The following is a 16,809-nucleotide window of genomic DNA, read 5'->3' on the forward strand; positions in this document are numbered from 1 at the left end:
GATTTTGATTTTCTTGAATTTGGGGTCCCTTTTAGAGATACTATTGACTTTTTCGAATGCATACGTATTTGGTTTATAATTTGAATATATGGGATCCTTTACATTGCCGTTCTTATTTTTAAAAATTTGAATTACTCTTTCGAGATTATCTTGTTTTTGTTTTGCGAAATCTGGCTGTGAAAGGTTATCAATATTCACACCGGTGTATAAATTTTTTGGTGTGTCTTTTACAAAAGAATGAACAGTATTGTTATACTTGTGGACAGCTATTTGGACTATGTCGTTTATACTTAAATTCGGGCTAGTATTTCTGCTGCATCTAATGATTTCTCTAATTGTGGAATGAACTCTTTCTATTTGTCCGTTCGTTTCAGAATGATGGACGGGGGTTTTGAAAATGTTAACTCCTAGCTTTCTTATTTGCTGTTCTATAACTTCGGAACAAAAACTTCGTTCGTTATCTATTGTTATACTAGAGGGAATATCCCAATCGTAAAGAAGTTCTAAAAGGGGTCCTTGTATGTGAGCGATAGATCTAGATTTAATAGGTTTAATTTTAACAAATTTTGACAATTTATCTATTGAGGATATGAAATTAGTTGATTGGTTGAACACAAATATATCAATATGGACTATTTCGCTAGGATAGGTAGGTATAGGTGTTTTTGCTGGAAGAGATTTCTGAGGATGTCGATCATATTTTTCAGTTTTACAAGTTTCACAAGTTTTCACGAAATCTTTGACTTGTCTATTCATACTTGGAAAGTAATAAGTTTTGATTAATTGTGCGACATTCTCTTGCGCATTTCTATGAGCATTATTATGAATTTCATTAATTTTTTTTATTTGGTCATTTTCGTCATATATATCCTGAACCATTTTTTGAGAAAATCTTGCTTTGACCATGCGGGGGTTAAAGTTTTCCTTGTAAATTTCCTGGATTAATCCCATTATGGGCTCACTAGTCATTATGCCATTAAGAATATTTGGTTGGAAAAATTCATTGAGTTTTTCTGTTAGAAATTTTTTTGTAAATTTTGGTTCTGTAAATATGTACCGTTTGTATTTTCTAAAGTGGATAGATAGTTTGTAACTAGAACGAGGTTCTATTCTGAAAATCAGCTGGTTTTTAAAAACGTTAATTGGGGATTCTGTAGAAGGGATATAGGAACTGTCATCATTATCGGCCGAATGAACTGTTGGTGTGAGTGAATTTAATTGAATTCTTGATAACGCGTCCGCAACGACGTTTGCCTTTCCTTGCTTATAGAACATCTCATAATCGTGCTCCTCAATATAGGCTTTCCATCTTTTTGGTTTTGCGTTAGAATTCTTCGGAGATATAGCGAATGTTAAAGGCATGTGATCAGTATAAATACTGATCTTAGCACCATAAATGAAATTCCTGAATGAATTTAGAAGCAAAACAATGGCTAAAAGTTCCTTCTCATTAGCACCATAATTTTCTTCAGTTTTCGATAGTGATTTGGAAATAAACGAAATGGGTCTCTCTCCTTGCTCAGTCACTTGAGAAAGAACTGCCCCGAGAGCCTTATCTGAAGCATCGGTTGTAAGGACAAAAGGTTTAGAAAAATCTGGGAAAATTAATACATCATTTGAAGAAAGAATATTTTTGAGGGTCTTGAAAGCTAGTACACCTTCTTCATCAAGATTGATTTTGAAGCTTTTCGATTGAAATTTTGAAATTTGACGATGGCCGTCCTCTCTTCTTAGCAGATTCGTTAAAGGTTTTGCAAGTTTTGCATAATTCTTAATAAATCGTTTATAGTAACCAGAGAGGCCTAAGAACATTCGAAGCTCTTTCAAATTAGAAGGTTGTGGGTATTTTTGTATTGCCTCGATTTTTTTAGGGTTTGGTTTAAGACCATTATTGCTTACAATGAAACCAAAAATTCTAGTTCAGTTTTCAAAAATTCGGATTTATCCGGTTGAATTCTGAAATTGGCGTTTTTCAAAGTATTAAGAACCGTTGCAAGATTTTTAAGGTGTTCTTCAAGTGTTGCGCCAAAGATAATAATATCGTCTATGTAGACATAACAAATTTTTCCAATATGTTCGCGGAGAACATCATCCATTACGCGTTGAAAAATTCCTGGAGCATTTTTCAGACCGAATGGCAAACGGACAAATTCGTATTTACCATTGTTTACGGAAAAAGCGGTTTTCTCAATGTCTCGTTCAGACATAGGGACTTGATGAAAACCTGATGCAAGGTCCAGAGTAGAAAAGTATTTACTTTTACCAAGATTTCCAAGCACAGTTGAGGTATCCGGGATTGGATACGTATCGCTGATGGTTTTGCTGTTGATTTTGCGGTAGTCGATCACCATACGATACTTCTTCTCATTTGAAGCATCCATTTTTTTCTGCACAACCCAAACTGGAGAATTGTACGGTGACTTAGATGGCCTGATGATTCCATCGTTGAGCAGCTTGTTGATCTGCTTTTCAACTTCCTCCTTGAGCGCTTGCAGATAAGGATATGTTTTGAATATTCCGGGTTGTTATCCGTTGTCCTAATTTCGGCCTTTATTCTTGTCGTAAATGGAAGCTTTTCGTCTGCTGGCTGGAAAAGATCTTGAAATTTGCTTAACGTGCTTTTAAGTAATTGCTTTTCTTTGGGATTCAAATGATTATCTCTTACCTGGATGTGGTTAACCTGCTGTAGCTTATATTGACGTAAGGGTATCACATGTTTTTTATCCAGGATCAACTTCTCATCAGCAGTGTCTATTGTTGCATTTAACTCTTTCAATGTATCGTGTCCAATGATAGCGTCGAATGTTTTTAACTGACTCATCTGGAACAGTTTGACATCAGTATCGGAGTAAGGCTTGAAGAGTTTAGCCTTTGAGTATTTGCTTATTTTTATATCTCCACAGACGGAAGAAATTGAGAACGGTTTTTTCACGTCGTGTGATATCTTGGCATATTTCGGGTGAATAAAATTTTTATTCGACCCCGTATCGATCAACATTTTTAAAGGTTTTTCGGCATTACCATAAAAGAGAAAATATGGCAATGTAGAATCTATCCTAAAAAATTAAGCTCAGCTTCTTCCGCGTTTGCTTCAGCTTGCTGATAATTATAATGTTCTTGAGCTTCTATAGCTCTCATATATCGTTCAAAAGTTTGCGTATGTTCTGGGTAATATTCTTCGTCATGGAAAGGGACGAAATTTGATCTTTCGTTTTTTGGATCCTCTACAATAGGTTTCTCGTACGTTTCCGCGTAGGCATGGAATAATCGCGGTCTTTTCGATTGTTGCTTTTGTTGAATTGTATTTTGAGGTCTGTTTGAATAATTTACATTTGCTGTACGCATGGAAACATCTGTGTCGAAAGAATCTGGACCTTTGAATGGATTTCTTTGTGATGGTGGTGGTGGTGGTGGTTGATGAAAGGGATGTCTCTGAGAAGGTGGCGGGATGGGATGATGATTTCTGGGTTGCTGTGAAGAATAAGATGGCTGTGGTGGTAACCGATATTTCTGTTGGGGAAAATTATTTTGCGGTGGATAATAAGGCTGTCTCGGATAAAATTGTTGCGGGTGCTGTCTTTAAACATGGTTTATTCGATCTGGAATAGGACGAAGGTTTCGCGGATTGACTGGCTTGGGTGGTGCAGGTGCATTATACTTTGAAGTTGGATTATTAAATTTCTTCTCAACTTCTCAACATGTTCTTAAAAGTGAGGCAATATGAATATGCCGTGGCTAACGAGTCGACATTTGCATTTTTCAAAAACTTTCTTTCACTTCTCCGTCTAGTCCGCGTACAAACGAATCAATTGCCTTCCGATTGTAAAGCGCTACAATCGATTTGGCGGCTTCGGGGTGTGCGAACTGTGGGTCTGTTGCTACACAGTTAGAAATCAAAGATTGAATGTGATTAATCTCGTCAAAAAAATCTTCAAGGTCTCTGCCTTGTTGGTGGCTGCTAGATAATTGGTAGTCAAGCGTGACCAAATCTCTTTTCTTGCCGTAGTATGTAATAAACGTTCGTTTTATAAAATGCCAGTTTAGATTAACATTTGACGCGACCAAGGCATCATTAGCTTCGCCTTGAATTATGCGACGAATAGTTCTGCACTACTTTGTGTACCATTCCACTAAACTTCCAGCATCATTCAACCATGCATGTAGGTTGGTGGGATCACCCATAAATGGTGGCAAGCCCTTCACTAAATCAGGGATATCTTCGATTGATTTAGGATCAACCGGTGCACCGTTACTATCTACAGAATAAAGAGGTGGATCGGAGTAATCAATTTCTACCGTTGGTGCAGGAGCGGCTTCAAGAGCTGCTAGTCTCTCGGTCAGATCCTTAATTGTCTGCTCCATATTATGTATCGATAGGTTTTTAAATTCTGCGATTAACTCCTCAATTTTGCTTACAAAAATAAATCTCTATGACACACAAAAAAACACTATTACACGCTCAAATAACTTAATCTCTCGCTCAAACCTTTTGATTTTAAATTTGAAATCGGCAATGATGACACTTTGTAAAGTAAAACGCAAAAAGACTTAGATTTTGTTGAATAATTTTCGCAATTTATTTTCATTAATTCTTCATTTCACTTTGTAATTTAACTTATTTAGATAATCAATACTTACAGTTTAGTGAGCATCGCGTGGGTACGCCGTGCGACTGCGGGATTGGTGTCTCCTGACTCCTTGGCCTCTATCGGAAGGACGTTGAAGATCGGGAACGCTTGCTCGTGAATCCTATTACTTCCCACGGGTGACCAGCTCTGCCGGGTGCAGTGAGATTAGCTGGGGTGGAACCTGACGTGTCTTCCAAACGGTCCCAGTGTGATGACGATGTCCTTTTATGAAACAAGTCCTCCTCGGTTGTTTCTTACTTGGGGGTCCTTCACACGGCTGCTTTCTGCGGTTGCGTTTGGTTTCGGATGGTGTGTCTTTTACAAAAGAATGAACAGTATTGTTATACTTGTGGACAGCTATTTGGACTATGTCGTTTATACTTAAATTCGGGCTAGTATTTCTGCTGCATCTAATGATTTCTCTAATTGTGGAATGAACTCTTTCTATTTGTCCGTTCGTTTCAGAATGATGGACGGGGGTTTTGAAAATGTTAACTCCTAGCTTTCTTATTTGCTGTTCTATAACTTCGGAACAAAAACTTCGTTCGTTATCTATTGTTATACTAGAGGGAATATCCCAATCGTAAAGAAGTTCTAAAAGGGGTCCTTGTATGTGAGCGATAGATCTAGATTTAATAGGTTTAATTTTAACAAATTTTGACAATTTATCTATTGAGGATATGAAATTAGTTGATTGGTTGAACACAAATATATCAATATGGACTATTTCGCTAGGATAGGTAGGTATAGGTGTTTTTGCTGGAAGAGATTTCTGAGGATGTCGATCATATTTTTCAGTTTTACAAGTTTCACAAGTTTTCACGAAATCTTTGACTTGTCTATTCATACTTGGAAAGTAATAAGTTTTGATTAATTGCGCGACATTCTCTTGCGCATTTCTATGAGCATTATTATGAATTTCATTAATTTTTTTTATTTGGAAATTTTCGTCATATATATCCTGAACCATTTTTTGAGAAAATCTTGCTTTGACCATGCGGGGGTTAAAGTTTTCCTTGTAAATTTCCTGGATTAATCCCATTATGGGCTCACTAGTCATTATGCCATTAAGAATATTTGGTTGGAAAAATTCATTGAGTTTTTCTGTTAGAAATTTTTTTGTAAATTTTGGTTCTGTAAATATGTGCCGTTTGTATTTTCTAAAGTGGATAGATAGTTTGTAACTAGAACGAGGTTCTATTCTGAAAATCAGCTGGTTTTTAAAAACGTTAATTGGGGATTCTGTAGAAGGGATATAGGAACTGTCATCATTATCGGCCGAATGAACTGTTGGTGTGAGTGAATTTAATTGAATTCTTGATAACGCGTCCGCAACGACGTTTGCCTTTCCTTGCTTATAGAACATCTCATAATCGTGCTCCTCAATATAGGCTTTCCATCTTTTTGGTTTTGCGTTAGAATTCTTCGGAGATATAGCGAATGTTAAAGGCATGTGATCAGTATAAATACTGATCTTAGCACCATAAATGAAATTCCTGAATGAATTTAGAACCCAAACAATGGCTAAAAGTTCCTTCTCATTAGCACCATAATTTTCTTCAGTTTTCGATAGTGATTTGGAAATAAAAGAAATGGGTCTCTCTCCTTGCTCAGTCACTTGAGAAAGAACTGCCCCGAGAGCCTTATCTGAAGCATCGATTGTAAGGACAAAAGGTTTAGAAAAATCTGGGAAAATTAATACATCATTTGAAGAAAGAATATTTTTGAGGGTCTTGAAAGCTAGTACACCTTCTTCATCAAGATTGATTTTGAAGCTTTTCGATTGAAATTTTGAAATTTGACGATGGCCGTCCTCTCTTCTTAGCAGATTCGTTAAAGGTTTTGCAAGTTTTGCATAATTCTTAATAAATCGTTTATAGTAACCAGAGAGGCCTAAGAACATTCGAAGCTCTTTCAAATTAGAAGGTTGTGGGTATTTTTGTATTGCCTCTATTTTTTTAGGGTTTGGTTTAAGACCATTATTGCTTACAATGAAACCAAAAATTCTAGTTCAGTTTTCAAAAATTCGGATTTATCCGGTTGAATTCTGAAATTGGCGTTTTTCAAAGTATTAAGAACCGTTGCAAGATTTTTAAGGTGTTCTTCAAGTGTTGCGCCAAAGATAATAATATCGTCTATGTAGACATAACAAATTTTTCCAATATGTTCGCGGAGAACATCATCCATTACGCGTTGAAAAATTCCTGGAGCATTTTTCAGACCGAATGGCAAACGGACAAATTCGTATTTACCATTGTTTACGGAAAAAGCGGTTTTCTCAATGTCTCGTTCAGACATAGGGACTTGATGAAAACCTGATGCAAGGTCCAGAGTAGAAAAGTATTTACTTTTACCAAGATTTCCAAGCACAGTTGAGGTATCCGGGATTGGATACGTATCGCTGATGGTTTTGCTGTTGATTTTGCGGTAGTCGATCACCATACGATACTTCTTCTCATTTGAAGCATCCATTTTTTTCTGCACAACCCAAACTGGAGAATTGTACGGTGACTTAGATGGCCTGATGATTCCATCGTTGAGCAGCTTGTTGATCTGCTTTTCAACTTCCTCCTTGAGCGCTTGCAGATAAGGATATGTTTTGAATATTCCGGGTTGTTATCCGTTGTCCTAATTTCGGCCTTTATTCTTGTCGTAAATGGAAGCTTTTCGTCTGCTGGCTGGAAAAGATCTTGAAATTTGCTTAACGTGCTTTTAAGTAATTGCTTTTCTTTGGGATTCAAATGATTATCTCTTACCTGGATGTGGTTAACCTGCTGTAGCTTATATTGACGTAAGGGTATCACATGTTTTTTATCCAGGATCAACTTCTCATCAGCAGTGTCTATTGTTGCATTTAACTCTTTCAATGTATCGTGTCCAATGATAGCGTCGAATGTTTTTAACTGACTCATCTGGAACAGTTTGACATCAGTATCGGAGTAAGGCTTGAAGAGTTTAGCCTTTGAGTATTTGCTTATTTTTATATCTCCACAGACGGAAGAAATTGAGAACGGTTTTTTCACGTCGTGTGATATCTTGGCATATTTCGGGTGAATAAAATTTTTATTCGACCCCGTATCGATCAACATTTTTAAAGGTTTTTCGGCATTACCATAAAAGAGAAAATATGGCAATGTAGAATCTATCCTAAAAAATTAAGCTCAGCTTCTTCCGCGTTTGCTTCAGCTTGCTGATAATTATAATGTTCTTGAGCTTCTATAGCTCTCATATATCGTTCAAAAGTTTGCGTATGTTCTGGGTAATATTCTTCGTCATGGAAAGGGACGAAATTTGATCTTTCGTTTTATGGATCCTCTACAATAGGTTTCTCGTACGTTTCCGCGTAGGCATGGAATAATCGCGGTCTTTTCGATTGTTGCTTTTGTTGAATTGTATTTTGAGGTCTGTTTGAATAATTTACATTTGCTGTACGCATGGAAACATCTGTGTCGAAAGAATCTGGACCTTTGAATGGATTTCTTTGTGATGGTGGTGGTGGTGGTGGTTGATGAAAGGGATGTCTCTGAGAAGGTGGCGGGATGGGATGATGATTTCTGGGTTGCTGTGAAGAATAAGATGGCTGTGGTGGTAACCGATATTTCTGTTGGGGAAAATTATTTTGCGGTGGATAATAAGGCTGTCTCGGATAAAATTGTTGCGGGTGCTGTCTTTAAACATGGTTTATTCGATCTGGAATAGGACGAAGGTTTCGCGGATTGACTGGCTTGGGTGGTGCAGGTGCATTATACTTTGAAGTTGGATTATTAAATTTCTTCTCAACTTCTCAACATGTTCTTAAAAGTGAGGCAATATGAATATGCCGTGGCTAACGAGTCGACATTTGCATTTTTCAAAAACTTTCTTTCACTTCTCCGTCTAGTCCGCGTACAAACGAATCAATTGCCTTCCGATTGTAAAGCGCTACAATCGATTTGGCGGCTTCGGGGTGTGCGAACTGTGGGTCTGTTGCTACACAGTTAGAAATCAAAGATTGAATGTGATTAATCTCGTCAAAAAAATCTTCAAGGTCTCTGCCTTGTTGGTGGCTGCTAGATAATTGGTAGTCAAGCGTGACCAAATCTCTTTTCTTGCCGTAGTATGTAATAAACGTTCGTTTTATAAAATGCCAGTTTAGATTAACATTTGACGCGACCAAGGCATCATTAGCTTCGCCTTGAATTATGCGACGAATAGTTCTGCACTACTTTGTGTACCATTCCACTAAACTTCCAGCATCATTCAACCATGCATGTAGGTTGGTGGGATCACCCATAAATGGTGGCAAGCCCTTCACTAAATCAGGGATATCTTCGATTGATTTAGGATCAACCGGTGCACCGTTACTATCTACAGAATAAAGAGGTGGATCGGAGTAATCAATTTCTACCGTTGGTGCAGGAGCGGCTTCAAGAGCTGCTAGTCTCTCGGTCAGATCCTTAATTGTCTGCTCCATATTATGTATCGATAGGTTTTTAAATTCTGCGATTAACTCCTCAATTTTGCTTACAAAAATAAATCTCTATGACACACAAAAAAACACTATTACACGCTCAAATAACTTAATCTCTCGCTCAAACCTTTTGATTTTAAATTTGAAATCGGCAATGATGACACTTTGTAAAGTAAAACGCAAAAAGACTTAGATTTTGTTGAATAATTTTCGCAATTTATTTTCATTAATTCTTCATTTCACTTTGTAATTTAACTTATTTAGATAATCAATACTTACAGTTTAGTGAGCATCGCGTGGGTACGCCGTGCGACTGCGGGATTGGTGTCTCCTGACTCCTTGGCCTCTATCGGAAGGACGTTGAAGATCGGGAACGCTTGCTCGTGAATCCTATTACTTCCCACGGGTGACCAGCTCTGCCGGGTGCAGTGAGATTAGCTGGGGTGGAACCTGACGTGTCTTCCAAACGGTCCCAGTGTGATGACGATGTCCTTTTATGAAACAAGTCCTCCTCGGTTGTTTCTTACTTGGGGGTCCTTCACACGGCTGCTTTCTGCGGTTGCGTTTGGTTTCGGATGGTGTGTCTTTTACAAAAGAATGAACAGTATTGTTATACTTGTGGACAGCTATTTGGACTATGTCGTTTATACTTAAATTCGGGCTAGTATTTCTGCTGCATCTAATGATTTCTCTAATTGTGGAATGAACTCTTTCTATTTGTCCGTTCGTTTCAGAATGATGGACGGGGGTTTTGAAAATGTTAACTCCTAGCTTTCTTATTTGCTGTTCTATAACTTCGGAACAAAAACTTCGTTCGTTATCTATTGTTATACTAGAGGGAATATCCCAATCGTAAAGAAGTTCTAAAAGGGGTCCTTGTATGTGAGCGATAGATCTAGATTTAATAGGTTTAATTTTAACAAATTTTGACAATTTATCTATTGAGGATATGAAATTAGTTGATTGGTTGAACACAAATATATCAATATGGACTATTTCGCTAGGATAGGTAGGTATAGGTGTTTTTGCTGGAAGAGATTTCTGAGGATGTCGATCATATTTTTCAGTTTTACAAGTTTCACAAGTTTTCACGAAATCTTTGACTTGTCTATTCATACTTGGAAAGTAATAAGTTTTGATTAATTGCGCGACATTCTCTTGCGCATTTCTATGAGCATTATTATGAATTTCATTAATTTTTTTTATTTGGAAATTTTCGTCATATATATCCTGAACCATTTTTTGAGAAAATCTTGCTTTGACCATGCGGGGGTTAAAGTTTTCCTTGTAAATTTCCTGGATTAATCCCATTATGGGCTCACTAGTCATTATGCCATTAAGAATATTTGGTTGGAAAAATTCATTGAGTTTTTCTGTTAGAAATTTTTTTGTAAATTTTGGTTCTGTAAATATGTGCCGTTTGTATTTTCTAAAGTGGATAGATAGTTTGTAACTAGAACGAGGTTCTATTCTGAAAATCAGCTGGTTTTTAAAAACGTTAATTGGGGATTCTGTAGAAGGGATATAGGAACTGTCATCATTATCGGCCGAATGAACTGTTGGTGTGAGTGAATTTAATTGAATTCTTGATAACGCGTCCGCAACGACGTTTGCCTTTCCTTGCTTATAGAACATCTCATAATCGTGCTCCTCAATATAGGCTTTCCATCTTTTTGGTTTTGCGTTAGAATTCTTCGGAGATATAGCGAATGTTAAAGGCATGTGATCAGTATAAATACTGATCTTAGCACCATAAATGAAATTCCTGAATGAATTTAGAACCCAAACAATGGCTAAAAGTTCCTTCTCATTAGCACCATAATTTTCTTCAGTTTTCGATAGTGATTTGGAAATAAAAGAAATGGGTCTCTCTCCTTGCTCAGTCACTTGAGAAAGAACTGCCCCGAGAGCCTTATCTGAAGCATCGATTGTAAGGACAAAAGGTTTAGAAAAATCTGGGAAAATTAATACATCATTTGAAGAAAGAATATTTTTGAGGGTCTTGAAAGCTAGTACACCTTCTTCATCAAGATTGATTTTGAAGCTTTTCGATTGAAATTTTGAAATTTGACGATGGCCGTCCTCTCTTCTTAGCAGATTCGTTAAAGGTTTTGCAAGTTTTGCATAATTCTTAATAAATCGTTTATAGTAACCAGAGAGGCCTAAGAACATTCGAAGCTCTTTCAAATTAGAAGGTTGTGGGTATTTTTGTATTGCCTCTATTTTTTTAGGGTTTGGTTTAAGACCATTATTGCTTACAATGAAACCAAAAATTCTAGTTCAGTTTTCAAAAATTCGGATTTATCCGGTTGAATTCTGAAATTGGCGTTTTTCAAAGTATTAAGAACCGTTGCAAGATTTTTAAGGTGTTCTTCAAGTGTTGCGCCAAAGATAATAATATCGTCTATGTAGACATAACAAATTTTTCCAATATGTTCGCGGAGAACATCATCCATTACGCGTTGAAAAATTCCTGGAGCATTTTTCAGACCGAATGGCAAACGGACAAATTCGTATTTACCATTGTTTACGGAAAAAGCGGTTTTCTCAATGTCTCGTTCAGACATAGGGACTTGATGAAAACCTGATGCAAGGTCCAGAGTAGAAAAGTATTTACTTTTACCAAGATTTCCAAGCACAGTTGAGGTATCCGGGATTGGATACGTATCGCTGATGGTTTTGCTGTTGATTTTGCGGTAGTCGATCACCATACGATACTTCTTCTCATTTGAAGCATCCATTTTTTTCTGCACAACCCAAACTGGAGAATTGTACGGTGACTTAGATGGCCTGATGATTCCATCGTTGAGCAGCTTGTTGATCTGCTTTTCAACTTCCTCCTTGAGCGCTTGCAGATAAGGATATGTTTTGAATATTCCGGGTTGTTATCCGTTGTCCTAATTTCGGCCTTTATTCTTGTCGTAAATGGAAGCTTTTCGTCTGCTGGCTGGAAAAGATCTTGAAATTTGCTTAACGTGCTTTTAAGTAATTGCTTTTCTTTGGGATTCAAATGATTATCTCTTACCTGGATGTGGTTAACCTGCTGTAGCTTATATTGACGTAAGGGTATCACATGTTTTTTATCCAGGATCAACTTCTCATCAGCAGTGTCTATTGTTGCATTTAACTCTTTCAATGTATCGTGTCCAATGATAGCGTCGAATGTTTTTAACTGACTCATCTGGAACAGTTTGACATCAGTATCGGAGTAAGGCTTGAAGAGTTTAGCCTTTGAATATTTGCTTATTTTTATATCTCCACAGACGGAAGAAATTGAGAACGGTTTTTTCACGTCGTGTGATATCTTGGCATATTTCGGGTGAATAAAATTTTTATTCGACCCCGTATCGATCAACATTTTTAAAGGTTTTTCGGCATTACCATAAAAGAGAAAATATGGCAATGTAGAATCTATCCTAAAAAATTAAGCTCAGCTTCTTCCGCGTTTGCTTCAGCTTGCTGATAATTATAATGTTCTTGAGCTTCTATAGCTCTCATATATCGTTCAAAAGTTTGCGTATGTTCTGGGTAATATTCTTCGTCATGGAAAGGGACGAAATTTGATCTTTCGTTTTTTGGATCCTCTACAATAGGTTTCTCGTACGTTTCCGCGTAGGCATGGAATAATCGCGGTCTTTTCGATTGTTGCTTTTGTTGAATTGTATTTTGAGGTCTGTTTGAATAATTTACATTTGCTGTACGCATGGAAACATCTGTGTCGAAAGAATCTGGACCTTTGAATGGATTTCTTTGTGATGGTGGTGGTGGTGGTGGTTGATGAAAGGGATGTCTCTGAGAAGGTGGCGGGATGGGATGATGATTTCTGGGTTGCTGTGAAGAATAAGATGGCTGTGGTGGTAACCGATATTTCTGTTGGGGAAAATTATTTTGCGGTGTATAATAAGGCTGTCTCGGATAAAATTGTTGCGGGTGCTGTCTTTAAACATGGTTTATTCGATCTGGAATAGGACGAAGGTTTCGCGGATTGACTGGCTTGGGTGGTGCAGGTGCATTATACTTTGAAGTTGGATTATTAAATTTCTTCTCAACTTCTCAACATGTTCTTAAAAGTGAGGCAATATGAATATGCCGTGGCTAACGAGTGTACATTTGCATTTTTCAAAAACTTTCCCACTTCTCCGTCTAGTCCGCGTACAAACGAATCAATTGCCTTCCGATTGTAAAGCGCTACAATCGATTTGGCGGCTTCGGGGTGTGCGAACTGTGGGTCTGTTGCTACACAGTTAGAAATCAAAGATTGAATGTGATTAATCTCGTCAAAAAAATCTTCAAGGTCTCTGCTTTGTTGGTGGCTGCTAGATAATTGGTAGTCAAGCGTGACCAAATCTCTTTTCTCGCCGTAGTATGTAATAAACGTTCGTTTTATAAAATGCCAGTTTAGATTAACATTTGACGCGACCAAGGCATCATTAGCTTCGCCTTGAATTTTGCGACGAATAGTTCTGCACTACTTTGTGTACCATTCCACTAAACTTCCAGCATCATTCAACCATGCATGTAGGTTGGTGGGATCACCCATAAATGGTGGCAAGCCCTTCACTAAATCAGGGATATCTTCGATTGATTTAGGATCAACCGGTGCACCGTTACTATCTACAGAATAAAGAGGTGGATCGGAGTAATCAATTTCTACCGTTGGTGCAGGAGCGGCTTCAAGAGCTGCTAGTCTCTCGGTCAGATCCTTAATTGTCTGCTCCATATTATGTATCGATAGGTTTTTAAATTCTGCGATTAACTCCTCAATTTTGCTTACAAAAATAAATCTCTATGACACACAAAAAAACACTATTACACGCTCAAATAACTTAATCTCTCGCTCAAACCTTTTGATTTTAAATTTGAAATCGGCAATGATGACACTTTGTAAAGTAAAACGCAAAAAGACTTAGATTTTGTTGAATAATTTTCGCAATTTATTTTCATTAATTCTTCATTTCACTTTGTAATTTAACTTATTTAGATAATCAATACTTACAGTTTAATGAGCATCGCGTGGGTACGCCGTGCGACTGCGGGATTGGTGTCTCCTGACTCCTTGGCCTCTATCGGAAGGACGTTGAAGATCGGGAACGCTTGCTCGTGAATCCTATTACTTCCCACGGGTGACCAGCTCTGCCGGGTGCAGTGAGATTAGCTGGGGTGGAACCTGACGTGTCTTCCAAACGGTCCCAGTGTGATGACGATGTCCTTTTATGAAACAAGTCCTCCTCGGTTGTTTCTTACTTGGGGGTCCTTCACACGGCTGCTTTCTGCGGTTGCGTTTGGTTTCGGATGTTTTTCGGATGAAGCACTAGCGAATACTCTAACGTTTCACTTTCCTTCACTTTTCAAACTAAAAATGTCACTTGGCTCTAACGCGGTGATCAAATCTAGTGATCTCTATCGAACTACCCTACTTGCACTCTCAGATCCCTATTCGAACGCCAGTTAATGATCTTTATTCTGGTTTCTACGAGTTACAGAAAAAGAATGAATCCTTAAGAGCTATCACTTTTACTTATAACCTAACACTTCTTATTTTCTATGCTCCGATAAGGTGCAGGTACCGTCGTCATTGATGTGTGTGCTGCGGGGATGTCCTGTCTCGGGATTTCCGATCACGTCTCGGGACCTATGTAAACATCGTACTGGAAAGGTGGTGTGCAATGGTGACCGTCGTCGTCGGGGCGGTGTGCTCGATAATTGTACCTCATCCTGTCGGGTCGCAATCTCACCTCGTCTGAACGTTTTATGACTGTCATCCGGTGTTGAGGTATGCTGATCCTTACGTTGCTAATTGGTGGACGCCGGTGCCGATGCGATACGATGTTGGTAGCTATATGTTACAGTCGACTAAAGTACGTTGAAATCTAATCCGCAAGAACCCAATTGACGATAATGAAATAGGATAGTTCTCATTCGTATTTATCACCAACTATTGGCAAAACTTATATAATAAAATGAGTGACAAAATAAATTTATCACTATAAGATGAATTGATCCGATCTTTTCGATATCAAATTTGAGCTCAGGTACTCCAAATTCACTTTTAATATATGTCTATAGGACAAAATTCTCTATAAATGTATATGGCGAATGAAGAGAATGTAGGTCAAAAGGGAGGGAAAGAGGGGGTGGGGGGGTTATGTAGGAAGAGATGGTGTGAGGGGAAGTTCTGAGAGGGTTGATGGAGTATGGAACACCCCAACCGCATATTAAACACCCCTTTGAGATTTGGTTTATGAAAATCGGTTCAGACATTACCGAGTAATTGATGTGACTAATTCTGGAATACGTACAGAACCCGAGAATTCCGGAACTGTCGATAGTGGACAATATATTCAAAGAATCTTTGATTGGCCATCAGTGATATATACTTGCAAACAGAAATGATATCACCTAGACTTGCAAATAGAAATGGATTTTAATCTTTGAAGTATTACGATTGTACCGGTTTATATTGGAAATTCCTGTGTGGCCGCAATAACCATCCTGTAACTCAGGAACCAAATATCAGATATGAATGAAATTCAATGACAGTCTATGGGAGTATTGTATCTTTCATTTGAAACCAAGTTTATAAAAATCGGTCAAGAATTCCCTGTGAAAAGGTGTGATATTAACTTACGAACTTGGAAAGTATCTGGGGGCATCAAGAACCGTCATAGGTGACCAATGTGGTCAAAGCTGCTTAGAATGATCAATAGTGACCTAGACCCACAAATCCGAGTTATGCTGCACCCTTTTCAATATGTATTACACCATTTGGACATCATGGTGATACCATTTTATATGGGAATTTGCTGGGTGACCGCACTCTTCAACCCGTAACTCCGGAACCGGAAGTCCGATCGACAAAAAAATCAATAGCAGCTTATGGGAGCGTTATACCATTCACTTGAAATCAAGTTTGAGCGATTAGGTTCAGCCATGTCTGAGAAAAGTGAGTGAGTTTTGAAAACACACACACACACACACATACACACACATACAGACATTTGTCAATTTAGACGAACTGAGTCGAATGGAATATGAGGCTCGGCCCTCCGGGCCTCGGTTAAAGAGTCGGTTTTCAGAGTGATTGCATATCCTTTCTATATGAGAAAGGCAAAACAAAGAAAATGATGTATTATACATTTCTTCTGTTTGCATTTTTACTAGTGAAATTTGCGATCCAACGCGTGGGGTACGGTTGTACCCCAGTGCAACGTTCTAGGGTGGAAAACGCAAGTGCAACGTTCTAGGGTTAATTGTGTTCCGGAGTACAAAGGCTTTTCCAACAGGAATGCGAATGGTACTCCTATATTTAATTATCAGCTCAGTTCATTCATCTTTTATGAGATATTCATTTCCACTATACTGAGGACTTTTTTGTTTAGTAAGATTTCAATCAGAAGGTCATTCGCCTACAATGCAGAACTATTCCCCGCTGCTCTTTCTGTCATTCCATTGTTTAAATACTGCTAGAAACGATAGCGCTTTTAAATGTATGTTCAATTGCAACTACAATACACAACTTGCAAGTTATTCTGGTTGCAGTTGAAAACTAGATAATCCAACCAGCGACAATTTTATTTTATCTGGGTTTAAACAATGTAATTACGTCGGAAGTAGTACGCTGTATTCGTGTAATGATGCGCTATATAGCGCACTACTTCTGAAATTATGGATTAGCACTAAACAAGAGCAAAAACTATTATCGCTGGTTTTATATTCGAGGTTTCAACTGTA

The sequence above is a fragment of the Topomyia yanbarensis genome, chromosome 2, assembly GCF_030247195.1.
Source record: "Topomyia yanbarensis strain Yona2022 chromosome 2, ASM3024719v1, whole genome shotgun sequence".
NCBI classification, from domain to species: Eukaryota; Metazoa; Arthropoda; class Insecta; order Diptera; family Culicidae; genus Topomyia; species Topomyia yanbarensis.